General features: G+C 38.5%; 1 protein-coding gene across 1 annotated transcript in view; it reads right to left on the minus strand.

Annotated features, from left to right (window-relative positions):
• The window catches only part of LOC117993558 (octopamine receptor beta-2R), a 29917-nt gene extending 17135 nt beyond the window's left edge, over positions 1-12782 (minus strand). The window contains exon 1 of the mRNA XM_034981361.2: positions 12754-12782. The gene's annotated coding sequence lies outside the window, so the exon portion shown is untranslated. The remainder of the gene's footprint in view (positions 1-12753) is intronic.
• Between the last annotated feature and the right edge of the window lie 2099 nt (positions 12783-14881).

Consider the following 14881-nt stretch of genomic DNA (forward strand, 5'->3'; position numbering starts at 1 on the left):
GCTTGCAGTATATTTTACACCCAATTTCGAGTCCAGGCTTTACCCATTCTGTGTTTTACTGTGGTTCACAGCTTTGTTACAACGATTCCGGAAAACCCGCACAAAATACGGCCCAATAAACAGCTCCTCCAGAAAGGCTCGAGCAGGAATGGAGTAAGCTATGCAACTTAATAACGTCGACCCATTGCAGTCATTGAGTTTCAAACTATAGAGGTGCAGACCTCGTACATAAAGGCGCCCCTAACTGATGACAAATACGTAAGCTTGAAGTTAATATAAACATTTTTCTATCACTTTTATTAACATTATGGACTAAAAGCCAGCGCATGCCAGACCTTCGTTATTTTATAAAAACAGAGTTTCTATGCGTATTGTCCCCTTTGTTTGGATCATGGTGGCTTTGTGAGATAACAGGCAATAAATGTATAGAAAAATCTTGCGTCAAAGTATACAGTCTACTTATTTTTTTATATTATCTTCAGAATAGTATTCTTCTTCTTCTTCTTTCTTCTCTGGGGCTATACAGTTCCTTACTATCCCTGAATCACTGCGACCGTCTCCGATCTATTGTGTTTGCCTCCACTTCACACTTCCTTATCAAATCCTGTGGCCGCCAGATACAGCAGCACCTTCTTGACTGGAATTGAAGTAACATCCTCCGGATAAATGATGTGTCTCCCTAGGTGGACGCTACGTTTGTGCATCAGGGCAGGGCAGAAGCAGATAATGTGCATCGGAGTCTCGGGAGACTCGTGGCACAGCCTGCAGATGTCCGAGCCCTGGAGCTTAAGGTTATACATGTGCCTTTTCAGGCCACAGTGACCCGTTAAAGCTCGCACCAGGATGCACATGTTACTTCTGTTAAGCGACAGCACCTCAGATGCTACCTTCTTGCTGAAGGATTCAACCAGCGCTTTCGAGTGGTTTAACCCTGGCAAGTTTCTCCAGCGGTTGAGTGTGTCATAGTAGCAATAGGTTAGAAGGGTGAGTTGAACCAGGCTTTTAGGTATACCGCAGACAGGCTCTGGGCCTATCTGACGTGCCTTTGCGCCTGATTTTGCCAGAATGTCCGCATTTTCGTTGCCTACTATTCCAGCGTGCCCTGGCACCCATCTTAGAACCACCCTGTTGTGTTGGGCCAGGGTGTTTAAGTTTACTCTGCAGTTTTCAACCAGTCTCGAGTTAACAACCTCTGAAGACAAAGCTGAAAGAGCTGCTTGGCTATCCGAATTAATGTAAATCGTTTTATTGACGTGGTTGTGTTGCAGGATGGTTTCCACACATATTATTATGGCGTATACCTCCGCCTGGAAAATAGATGTATAGGCCCCCAGGTTACGGTACAGTTTGATCCTGGGTTTCTCTCCATAGATTCCACATCCTACGTCTTTGCCTGACTTTGAGCCATCGGTGAACCATTTCAAACAGCCCGATGGCCATGTGATTTTGTTGTTTATACAATCCTCCCTATCTGGGATTTCCACAGAAAAGGATCTCTGGAAGTTGTATTTTGGGATCATCGTGTCTGACGGCATTCCCAAAACTGGAATCTTGAGTACTGAGTTCTGCAAGTCCCTCAGTGTTTTAGATAGCCAATTCACCTTTCCTTGGCTAATCAGCCTATACATGCCCATTCTCGCCTCCTTCATCAAATAGTAGTAGAATAGTATTAGAAATCACGTCATGCATTGCCAGACACTTAGTGTGGTGTCAACCCCCTGCCATACACCTTTAAAGTTTAATAAATTATATTAATTTATTATTAATTAATTAAAGGGCGTCTGGCGAGGGTTTCCAAGGTTGCGAAACCCCGACGTTTTGTTAGAATTTCCCTAACTTCTCGTGAAATGTGGTTATGTAAGGGCTGTTTTACCTCTAACCTTTACACCTCTAACTTTCGAAGGTATGTGCGGTAAATACCACTTGCTTTAACGGTGAAGAAAAACACCGTAAAGAAACCTGCATTCCTGACAGTCCTCAAAGGTGTGTGGATTCTACCAATCCGCACTTGGCTAGCGTGGTGGACTACAGCCAAACACTTCTCATTTTGAGTAAAGACTCGTGTTCATTAGTGAGCCGACGACGCACGAGTTGATCATGTTTATTTGTCTATCTAGGTCGTCATCTTTGCCAGATATTACTACCTCTATATTACTTATAGTATCTCCAACGCCAACCCATTTCAGTCCTAAAGATGGAATTTCCTCTTATTATTCTGGCAGCGAACGTTTATGAGTTACGTTGGGAAATTATTGTGACAGGGACAGACTTGCAAGCAAATAGCGCATTTATGTCCGACAAACGGGACAAACGAGTTCATTTATCCGTATAATATGCTTATGATATTCTATTATCACGTATTCTATTTGTAGTTAAGACATCGTCTTCCTGTTCGGGAGGTTTTGGGATCGATTTCAGGCACGCACCTCTAATTTTTGAAGGTGTGTGTGTGTGTGTGTGTTTAAATGTCACTTGCTTTAAGGGTGAAGAAAAACACCGTGAAGAAACCTGCATTCCTTGTAGACTCCACACACCTTTGAGAACATTATGGAGAACTCTCAGGTATGCAGGTTTCCTCACGATGTTTTCCTTCACTGTTAAAGCAAGTGATATTTAAGTATGTACTTAAGACGCACATAGCTGCGAAAAGTTAGAGGTGCGTGTCCGGGATCGAACCGCTGATCTCTGATTTGAAGGCGTACGTCCTAACCACTATCACAGCGTGTTAGGTAGGTATACCTATGACAAAACAGTTTAAATTTGCACGACAATGAAAACAGCCATTGTTTCCATAATATACTTTTTTTAACTTCAACATTTTTAGGGTTCCGTAGTAAACAATGAACCCTTATAGTTTCGCCATGTCCGTCCATCTGTCCGTCCGTCCGTCGTCGGTTAATCTCAGAGACTATTAGTGCTAGAAATCTGTAATTTAGCATGGGTATAAATATTAATCACGCCGACAAAGTGGTGAAATAATATTGTGATAATTTTTTTTAGGGTAGACATATGTAAAGTGGGGATGAATTTTTTTTTCTCGTCGACCCCATAGCGTGGGGTATCGTTGAATAGGTCTTTTAAAAATACTGTGGGTGTGGGAACATCATTTTTCGATTTCTAGATCCGTTTGTAAAATATGATGTGTTAATTCTTATTAGAGTCAAGTGTCCCCCTCCTTTATCAGCCAAATGGTATTATATAGGAACGTGATAAAATTCACAGCAGTAGTGTATATAATCAATTTTTAAGGAAAACTATCATGGCTAAATTGTGACTACGGAACCCTACACTGCGCGTGGCCCGCCACGCACCTGGCCGGTTTTTATATTTTCTGTGAAAACAATGTCTGAATATATTTTCAGGTGACCGGAGCATAAACAAAAGGCATTTCGAATATCATGTTTCCTGGATAAATGAAAATGATAAAAGGTAAATTGTATAACAATCATGGAAACTCGTTATATTTACAAATTGCCATTGTTTTCACTGTTCATTTGATCAGTGTTATCAACATCAATAACTCGTGGTTGCAGTTCAAAATAAAGAAAATCCAAACATGTCTTACCGTCAACTTAACCGTCTATAAATAAGGAGGTTGTGTATTCGACCAGCATGGTTGTATGTATATAATGTATGTTTATGTACATAAACATAAGTCTCATTAGTAACAAAATTCAAAGGGAATTATCCATTATGTAACGTCCGGCAATATTTCAGAATTATACATTCTAGATGTGAAATTAGTACTCAATTTAATCATCATCATGACGATCGACCCATCGAAGGTTCACTACAGAGCATGGGTCTCCTCTCAGAGTGAGACGGGTTTTGGTCATAGTCTACCACGCTGACCAAGTGCGGAGTAGCAGACTTCACACACCTTTGAGAACATTGTGGAGAACCCTCAGGCATGCAGATTTCCTCACGATGTTTTCCTTCACAGTCAAAGCAAGTGATGTTTAATTACTTGAAAGTCCGAAAAGTTAGAGGTGAGATTTAAATTTTATGGAAATTAAAACTGTGCGACAACTACTGTACAGACTAGTGTTTCTTACACTACGTTTGTGACTCTACCTCTACTCTACCACCGCTTCACCAATCTACGTGCCTGAGAGTTTTGTATAATGTTCTCAAAGGTGTGTGAAGTCCGAAAATCCGCTCTTGGCCAGCGCGGTAGACTATGGCTTAAACCCCTCTCACTTTGGGAGGAGACCCGTGCTCTGTCGTAAGCCGCCGATGGGATGATCAGGATGATGATGATGATGAATCTCGAATTAATCCACTTTTTTATAGTGGCAAATCTGATACCTATTATTCAAAATATATTATGCTTTGGTGTTTCTAGTATTTTATATCGGCGTGGAACGAAGCGGCGAGTTTAAATAGGGGTCTTCCTGTCAAGAGGTCTCTCGATTGTTATGAATGGGTATTGTTTTGTACAATTTATATTTTGTACATTTATTTTAAGTAACATTTTTTATTTGATCCCCATTTTCACCAAACGCACAAAGCTGGAAGGTAAAGCTGACTAACTGACTGACTGATCTATCGCACTGCTGTGCTAATATCGATGATATACACATAACTCAAACTACTGGACGGAAATTTGGCATGCCGATAGCTATTATGACGTAGACATCCGCTAAGAAAGGATTTTTGAAAATACAACTCATAGGGGGTAAAATAGGGGTTTGAAATTTGTATAGTCCACGCGGACGAAGTCGCGGAATTAAACTAGTCTATTAATAAAAAAAATATCATTCAGGAAACCTAGCGTTTTGTTTGTGTAAAAGTAAATCGAGTTAAAGAAATGTGATATTATAATTTTTTATAGTAAAAGGAATATTATAAAAACATATTTGAGGTTTGCAAAACAGTAGTAACATTGTGTTAAGTTTAATTAAAAAATAAATGAATTTAATGAAACTCGAAAATTCAGGGAATTCACATCGAACGGGACGGGCGTATATTTTATTAACAGTAAAATTATTCGAGTGAACAAAAGTATTTTTGTATTCAGATTTTATTACGCTTGTTCTATAACAATTGAGCTTTAATAAAACATTTTCAAAACTTAATTAAAACTGTAAAGGGTATGTTAGTTCTGCGAGTACGATTATTTACATGTATAATATTGGTTCGAGGTCCGAATTTGGCATTTAATTTTCCTCTGTGCTTCGCATACCATGATAAGCTATTGGTATTGATTTTATTATAACTAACATCTGATAATAAATGCTTAACCTGAGTTGAAATCTCGTAGGTACTCAGATGAGTCATAAGCAAAAGAATCCAGGAGGGGTAAAGGTTGTAAGTTTGTTTGTAAAGGGTAATCTCTGAACCGATTTTGAAAATGCTTTCACCAGTAGAAAGCTACATTATTCCTGAGTGACATAGGAGTACATTATTCCTGAGTATATTTTATTTCGAAGTAATTGGAAATCCTGACGTTAATTTTAAATTTTAACTCCTGCGAAACCGGGGTGGGTCGCTAGTAACCTATGTACATTGTAAATAGATTCGATTTTAAAAATTTGTTTACGATAATAATCTAAACAAGTATTTAGTACTTACCTATTTAAAACTGAGTCGCAAATCGCAATGTAGGTATAGTTCTTGCATTTCACGATGGGGAGTGGTTCATGCTTGTGTTTAAGTCGTATTGGTATAAGAAACGGAAAGCAAATGTGTGGGTTTGCGAGCGCTTGCTCGCGACTGATTGGTCCGACATACACGCACACTTACGCAATGTCCGTGTATACGACGTAACCACAAGTAAAATTCAGTCGCCTTCGTGAATTGCAATAATAATCAGTAGTAAATAGGCTACTTTGAAAATCGAAGACTTCCCACGGGTTTTTAAAAATCCCGTAGGAAGTCTACGCGGACGAAGTCGCGGGCGTCAGCTAAAATATACCCTAAATAATGTTCTCAAAGGTGTGTGAAGACTGCTAATGACTTAGACTTGGCCAGCGTGGTAGACTATGGCCAAAACCCTTCTCACTCTGAAAGGAGACCCGTGCTCTGAAGTGAGCCAGCGACGGGATGATGATGACGTCACGTAAAACCCACTTCATGTATTTTTCGAAATTCAATGGATTTTCACGTTTCACCGCACTGCGACAGATGCACGTGTAAATGCAATACCTAAATACTAGGTTAGAACCAGGAGGTGCCATATACTAGAGGTGGATGTTACCGACGCAGCACCATAAAATCACAATGTACGGCGCCACTAGTTCTTTATATGTAAACTGTAGAAATTATATTGGCAACACTTGCCTCCTTTACGTTTTGGTCTGTAATCCGAAGTGAAAAATGTCGGTTCGCACTGCCTTTTGTAATAATATAAAAATAACATAGTGTTTTTCATTTTCAAAACGCCCAAACCACGCCTTAGGACCTCTCTGCTTTGCACATCCTATACAGTGGTGATTTGCCGCAAAATGGCTGCAACGAAATATTAAGTCTTTTTTTTTAAATTCTCATAGAAGTTAGCCCTTGACTGCGATCACACCTGGTGGTAAGTGATGATGCAGTCTAGATGGAAGCGGGCTAACTGGGAAGGGGTATGGCAGTTTCAATAAATCCGTATGGATTCCCCTGATCGGTTTCTACACGGCATTGTATCGGAACAACTAGCCACGGCCGAAACCACTACTTCTAAAAGCCTGAACAGATTTGGAAGTATGAGAAATCGTTAGAATCCTTACATCATCCCGAGTGACACTGGCTGTAATTTTTTTGAAAATTCAATATAGCGGCTGTATGGTGCCATTTTCAAACGAGAATGTTTTTGACTTTTTATTTTAGTACGTTTTTTGGCAGGACAGTCATGTATTTTAATTTTTTTTAATGACTTGTTTGATTAAGAAAATAATGTTCCATACATCTGTGTCTCTATGATTTATAGCTCAATGTTTAAGGTTAGGTGCCTTATTACAGCATACATTCTCATAAACGGCACATGTTATAAATTGGCTAAATTGTGAGTTATCGATGTAACCGAGACGATAATATATTATTAAAACGATGAATATGTGGTGATAATAATAAGTATTTTACTACGTAACCTAGCAACCGAACTAATGGTCTAGTTTTAAGTATTTTCATCATCATCGTGATAACCCATCGCCGGCTCACTACCGAGAACTGGTCTGAACCTCTCAGAACGAGAAGGCATAGGCCACGCTGGCCAAGTGCGGATTGACAACCTTCACACACAGACAGACAGACAGACAACAAAGTGATCCTATAAGGGTTCCGTTTTTCCTTTTGAGGTACGGAACCCTAAAAAGAATAGCCAGCTGAGTTTGTTGTGGGCTCTTCTTTTAAGTTTACGTAGTTAATTGACTACTACATCATTGTATTGCAAATTCAGCAATTGTCCATCAGAAAGTGTACAATACCTAATTTGAATAAATGATTTGACTTGACTCTGAGTTTAATATTATGGTTAACCGAACAATTTAACAATCAGCCGCCTGAATTCTGTGGTCTTAGTCTTCAGAACGGATTTCAATTTGGACTACTATATTATACTTTATACGTTCATTAGTTATTCGCAAAGGTATTATATTAGGCTAGAATTATTCATCTATTCGACAGTTCGAGATGGCAATCGGGGTATGAGGTGCAGGACGCCCCGCACACCCGTACGTGACCACCGCGCTTTCCCGCACCGGGTAAGGCGCGGAGGCTGTGTGGGTATGCGGGGCATCCCCACCCCAAATGCAATCTAGACCTGTCGCATACTATAAATAGAACAATAAGCTGTTTACAAACGTAATTAGTGGAGTTCACCTTATATTTAACCATCGTTTTAAGGCGATTACAGACGACGCTGACAAACGTTTACAATCAGAACTTTGTTAAGAGTTAAAATACAGAAGTACCATCATCATAATTATTAACCTGTAAGGATTTCCATATGCTGAGCCGCCTGGATCCAGCGGTTGACTGCGATTCGTCTGACTTTTGGACGAGAAGACATCTCGAAACTCTCCAAATGCTTCCCAGCCGGGTTAGATTCAGCAGCTAACATCTTTTTCAAAATTAAACTTATCTACCTTACAATCTCTCAATCTGGAATTGTGTATCCCAGGTAAACATAGGTCTACAATTTTGAGTGCAGAGCTCACAACCATTACTGGGTAGGGCGGGGTACATTGACTTATATATTACTTCGTATGGACAGGGTCATTAAACAAGCAAAATGGCACCGATTCATTGGTGCATAAATGTTTATTACGCACCAATGCGACCTCAGTGACGTCTAGATTTCAAAAATCAATCAATCGGCCTTTAGAACCACATTTCGGCTTTGGAAAGCGTTGTCTCTATCACTCATACCTATATGACGTTTTGTAGGTCTCAACGACAGGGACAACGCTCTATAAATCTGCTATCTCCTTCTAAAGGTCGATGTACATTACTTTGGGCCGCGTACTGTATTAACGATTAGTTATACATTTAGGCACGAGTGAATGTAGAAACAGATTAAGGGCCCCGCGTCTTTACTCAGCTTTGTCATGAGATCCAATTAGAGCGAAAGGACAAACAGCCGAATAATTACGCAAGATAAATGTAACAATTTGTTAGCTGTTCGCGAAAGACGTGCCATTAATATCGTGCGGTCACAGTGACCTTTGGAAAGTCAAAAAGCGGTCGTCTGAGTTAGCACTAAATTCTTCTTCTTCTTCCTACCCTTATCAAATCAAATCAAATAATTTATTCAAAATAGCTAACACAAGGAGGAACGATCAGCGATTATGAAGTTTTGATCATGGTGGCTTTGGGAGATAACAGGTAACGGATTCCAACATCAATGCAGGTAACAAAGTAAAAAGAATAGTATTCTAAAATCACGTCATGCATTGCCAGACACTTAGTACCAGTGGCGTGCACAGGGTTTGAAGCCTGGGTAAGCATAAGTTTGGTAGGAACCTGTTTACTGGCAAGTAATAATGAAAAATATGCATTGAGCTATTACAACTGGGGTAAGCAATGCTTTCATGCCTCTATGACCTGCACGCCACTGCTTAGTACCTATCTATCGTGGCAGCCAGACACCCCTGATTAACCTGTTATATCCCAAAGCCACCATGATCCAAACTTCGTAGTCGCTGATTGTTCCTAGCTGTGTTGGGGACAATACGCATAAAAACTTTCAGCTTTTATGAAATAACGAAGGTCTGGCCCTCGCGGGCTTTTAGTCCATAACAGCTGTTTTCGTAACAGCTGTTCTTCGCAAATCCTAACCCGTAATATAATCCTGTTTTTGTATTGCCAAAAACAAAAATATGTAGTGAAAGCTAACGGTCCCTTCGCTTTCAGTTTCAAGATAGCCCCATTTTTTCCACAGATCCACTTAAAAGAATGAAATTCCCAAATTGATAACTTTTCTTTGAAAGAAAGAAATTCTCCTTGTAATTTTTTCTTTGTATTTTTATTTGTCTGGGCATCTCAGAAACTGTACTAGGGTAAAATATACTTAGTGTTATGACCATCGTTAGCCTGAACAAAAGATAAACTTTTATAATCGGACACTAAGCGAATACAAGAAAAATGTTTTTCACCGTCCCTAAAGCCTTAAAGCCAGGAAAAATAAACGCCGGAGCCTTAAAGGCTGGTTTACATTATATCAGTAGCATCCCAGTCAAGCGCTATGTTGTCATTAGAATAAAATATTAATGTGAACTACCGTACTAAGTTTTGTACCACATATTACAAGAAAAATTTTCAAAATAAAAACCGACTTCAATAACTACAAACTCTAAAAAGTAAAAAATAATTAATTTATTATCTAATATATTATTATGTGCGCAAGAGTTATTGTAGTTCTATAGTAATATTTTTTGGAGTCGTTGTTCGTTCTATTTTTTTTTTTGAATTTTTTTTATTTCACAATTTTTAGTGGCCCCATTGTACTAAAATATGATATGCCTAGTTAAAAACCTACTGTTTACCTTAGTAAACAGTAGGTTTTTAACTAGGCATGTTAACTAACTATTATTACTAACTATTACACTGATCGCGAGCAATTTACTCTTATCCATTGAGGAGTTCCGTTCTCCATCTCCGAAGATATTCATCAGATCTTAACTAAATTAAAATAGAACCTCCTATCCACCTCTGAAGTATGTCCTACAAAACAAAAAAAGAATCATCAAAATCGGTTCATAATTGACGGAGTAATCGCGTAACAAACACAAAAAAAAACAAAAAAAAAACATACAGTTGAACCTCCTCCTTTTTTTGAAGTCGGTTAAAAATCAGTCAATCTTATCACGTTTTGACTAAGACTGCTCATGAGGTAGGTCCCGCAACCCGCACCTACCTCATAGAAACAGTATACCTCATAGAAACCTTAACCGAAACGTGTGTCGAATATTTTTACATATCTAAATATATAAAAGGAAAAGGTGACTGACTGACTGATCTATCAACGCACAGCTCAAACTACTGGATGGATCGGGCTGAAATTTGCTGATAGCTATTATTAGATACGTACGCATCTACTAAGAAAGGATTTTTTAAAAATCAACCCCTAAGGGGGTGAAATCCGGGGTATGAAATTTGTGTAGTCCACGCGGAAGAAGTAACAAACACAAGCTAGTTTATGAATTAATATGCAAAATATTAATGAAAAAGTGAGTAAATCGGAGGCGATTTCGATCAAACTATGGTGCCACAGAGAATTGAGGTGGTGGTCTGTGTATTGTGCCAAGGCCCCAACTTACTGGTTCCAGTGACTAGAAAAATGTCAGCCGGTCATAATACCTACCTGCCACTAATGCAAATACAATGAAAACGACAAATTCTGACTTCCGACGAGGAAATTAAAGGAGCATAATTAGAAATATCTTCGCTTCGGGCACCGAAAATACCTATTAACACTAAAAGCCTTTCCAGACACGGCTTTTAAACGCGGAAAATTAAATTAACGCTCGTTGAAAGTATACCTTTGCCTTTGCCTTAACTTTTGTAGGGAAATTCGAAACAAAATAGACGTTACAAATAAAACTGTTTTAGTAAAAAACGCGTTTTTTGAATTATTAAAATAAGATTATTACTATAATAACCTATCTTTTAGTGAAATATAGCGTCATAAATATACCCGTCCAAACTTATAAAGTTCTATAAATCTGAAAAAAGAATTTCACAAGGGATCAATTTAATTTGCAGGCTTGAACTAATGGACACATTATACGTGAGCTGGCATGCTTTCCCTCTTTTTCTTTTTTTACGATAACAATCGTATTACATATTAACATTCCTTGCGTTATTTTAAGAAAAAAAATCATATTTTTGTGTATTTTTGTTGTATTTATTCTTAACTCGACTACGACGCGGGTTTAGATATAATGAAACTTTTGACAGGTAGCCAGAGTTAATTAGAGTGAGGGAACTCTCGGTTTGATCCTGAATTGACAATATGATCCTGAACTGTAATCAGCAAATAAATGATTTGATTTAATTTAATATGTCAACTACTATTTTTATTGGCTATGGGTGACGTGAAATCAAAGGAAAATTCATAGGTTACCTAGCTTGGATGATGTTTTATACTAGTTATCTCTATGCTACCCAGCGTAGGAACATTTGACGCTTGCCAGTGACGTCGAAGCCTTGACGTTTTGTTACAAATTCCCTAACTGTAGACACCTATCTATGTCGTGAACTGTGAGTTAGCTAAGCTCGTCTAAATTATGGGGGCGCTTGACTGCAATAACACCAAACAATAGATGATGCGGCCTAAGGTGGGGCTCGCCTGCCTGCCTACATATTCACTCTTCTTTTTAAAGTATTAATATTATAGCTAGCGGGGCAAAAGGAAGCCAGGGGAATAAAACGAAGAAGCAAATCGCTTCGTATGAGTCCGTGGGATTTCGACTACGACTAAGGCTCTCTTGGCACTTGAATGACATTGACAGGGGGGGCGCTGTTGGAGAACAAAGGCTTAGAATATTCATACAAGAACAAAGGGGACACTTGATGGCAACGTTAGTTCCGATTTTCGCCACGCGCCAAGATAGCCTTGTCGCACTGTGTATTGTAGGTGGCAGACCTTGGCGGTGCCTCGCGGTTGGCAGTTATATGGCGAGGAGGGAACTAGGTCAAACATTTCCTTATCACACTCTCCGAAATACATCCTGGACAGACAGGCAACATTGCGGCAATGTTGCCTGTCTCCTCTCCAAACTTTCAAGCTTAGAATTGAACAGTGCTCCGTCGCCAATGTACACAAAGTACAGTACGTGGCCGAAAGTAATGTACATCGACCTTTAGAAGGAGATAGCAGATTTGTAGAGCGTTGTCCCTGTCGTTGAGACCGACAAAACTTCATATAGGTATGAGTGACATACATTACTTTCGGCCGCGTACTGTATCATAATAATATGTCAAAGAAGAAGCATAGTAAAATAATTGTAACTTACTTAGGCATAGACATGAAAGCCATGAGTGAGCATAATTAAGTGAGCTTTCTTTTGAAAAATACGAAATTATATTACACTAGCTTATCCTCGCGACTTCGTTCAACCCTTATGAATATATAACCTCCTTTAGGGTTGAATTTTCATGCATGACCAATATGTTTATCATTCATGATTGACAGAATTGAATGATGCAGAACCTATCATCTTATAATGGATGCCTTACACATATCATAACTTATGAGTTATGAGTCATAAGCCATAAATTATGAGTTATTTTTATATTATCAATGAAACATCTGGGATTTTTCATTACCATCCGATGAGATTGCTGTTGAAGATTACCTGTAAACAATAAAAAAAATAGATTTAAAAATTAAACTCAATTCAGCGCTTTCATTATTTCAGACTCGTGAAGGAAAGAAAATTCTAATGAAAAATCTCTTTAGGAATTCCGGAAGCGGGAGGGTTGATCAATGAGAAAAGAATCATTATTAGACTTGGGTACAGAGTAGCTATACACAAATAGAATTTTCAAGAGTTTTGATCAATCTATATCGCTGATTATACAAAGACATTCTCAAGCAGAATATTTTATACAAATTCCACAGACTCTTATTTATTGGTTCTTTTACAAATTACATAGACTCTTATAGTTCATCATCATCATCATCATCATCATCAACCGATAGACATCCACTTGCTGGACATAGGTCTCTTGTAAGGACTTCCACACGCTACGGTCTTGCGCCGCCTAAATCCAGCGGCTCCCTGCGACTCGGCAGCGGCTCCCTGCGACTCGTCTGATGTCGTCCGTCCACCTAATGGGGGATCTTCCAATGCTGCGTCTTCCGGTGTGAGGTCGCTATTCCAGCACCTTGGGACCCAACGTCTATCGGTTTTACGAACTATGTGCTCTGCCCATTGCCACTTCAGCTTCGCAACCCGTTGAGCTATGTCGGTTACTCTAGTTTTCCTACGGATCTCCTCATTTCTGATTTGATCAAGTAGAGAAACTCCAAGTATAGCTCTCTCAATCGCCTGCTGAGTGACTCTGAGCTTTCTTATGAGGCCCATAGTCAGCGACCATGTCTCGGATCCATATGTCATCACTGGCAACACGCACTGTTCGAAGACTTTGGTCTTCAAGCACTGAGGAATTTTGGACAAGAAGACACGGGATAAAAATAGCATCATAGAATTTTTAATAGGTGTAAAAGTGGTAGAGTATGCCACGTCGATGTTTAGCGAAACATCAGTGCTCATTATTGTAAAAACAGATTTATTGCATAGTACTATTATTAGATTTACGTAGATCGTAAAACTGTGGTATTAGAGTTTTTACTTTATTTTTGGTGCTAGGCGTATTATGCGATCATTATTACGTAACAGAAGCTGTGATAGCCTAGTGGTTAGGACGTCCGTCTTCTAATCGGAGGTCGGGGGTACGATCCCGGGCACGCACCTCTAACTTTTCGGAGTTTGTGCGTTTAAGTAATTTAATATCACTTGCTTTAACGGTGAAGGAAAACATCGTCATAATGTTCTCAAAGGTGTGTGAAGAAGAATCATGATGATCATGATTATGTAACGGTGTTATAGATATCAGATACCATTTCAGACAAACGGACAGACAGACGTCAACATAAAAAAATGACTAGATTATTATTAAAAACGCTTAATAATCATGTGAGCTTTTTGAGGCTGTTTTTTCAAATCCACAATTTTTTTTATTTGTTTGGCTGTGGAGTGTAGACTCATTATTTGTAATTAGATTTATACTTAATCATCTTTTTTGTGAAACTTTAGAAGTGGATGGAAATTTTTCGTCTTTACTTAGATGATTGAGACTATGAAGAATACCTACGTAAAAAATTCAAGATTTTTGCCTAATTGATTCTTTTCATTTTTTTAAAAGATTTTTCAAGTAGGTATATTCACAACAGGTATGGTCGAAACATTGTTTACATTAATAGTTATTATGACATCTTTTTTTATACCTACAACTTACACATAGAGTATTTACTTTTAAAATCTTAAAGTAGATAGGTACCTACTAAATATAAGCTACATATTTTGTTACAGAATTTTTTCTTGTTTTATTCGATAAATAAAACTGTGGCTATCATATTATATTCCCAAAGCTTGTTATCGGATACTCCCTTAGTAATAAAATGGCTTATACTCTACATAAAATAAAATAAAATAAAAACATCCAGGAAAAGAGGAACCCAAATATTCGAAGAAAACAAAAGACAATTGAACATTATTATATTTTCTACTAAGTACTAGCTGATCCCCGCGACTTCGTCCGCGTGGATTTATCTATATTTTATAGGATTCCGTTGGAATTTCTCAAATGTAATGTTTTTGAAACTCCTATGATACCCCCTTAGAGGTTGCATTTTCAAAATCCTTTCTTAGTGGACGTCTACGTTATAATA

Source organism: Maniola hyperantus, chromosome 24 (assembly GCF_902806685.2).
Source record: "Maniola hyperantus chromosome 24, iAphHyp1.2, whole genome shotgun sequence".
In the NCBI taxonomy this organism is placed as follows: Eukaryota; Metazoa; Arthropoda; class Insecta; order Lepidoptera; family Nymphalidae; genus Maniola; species Maniola hyperantus.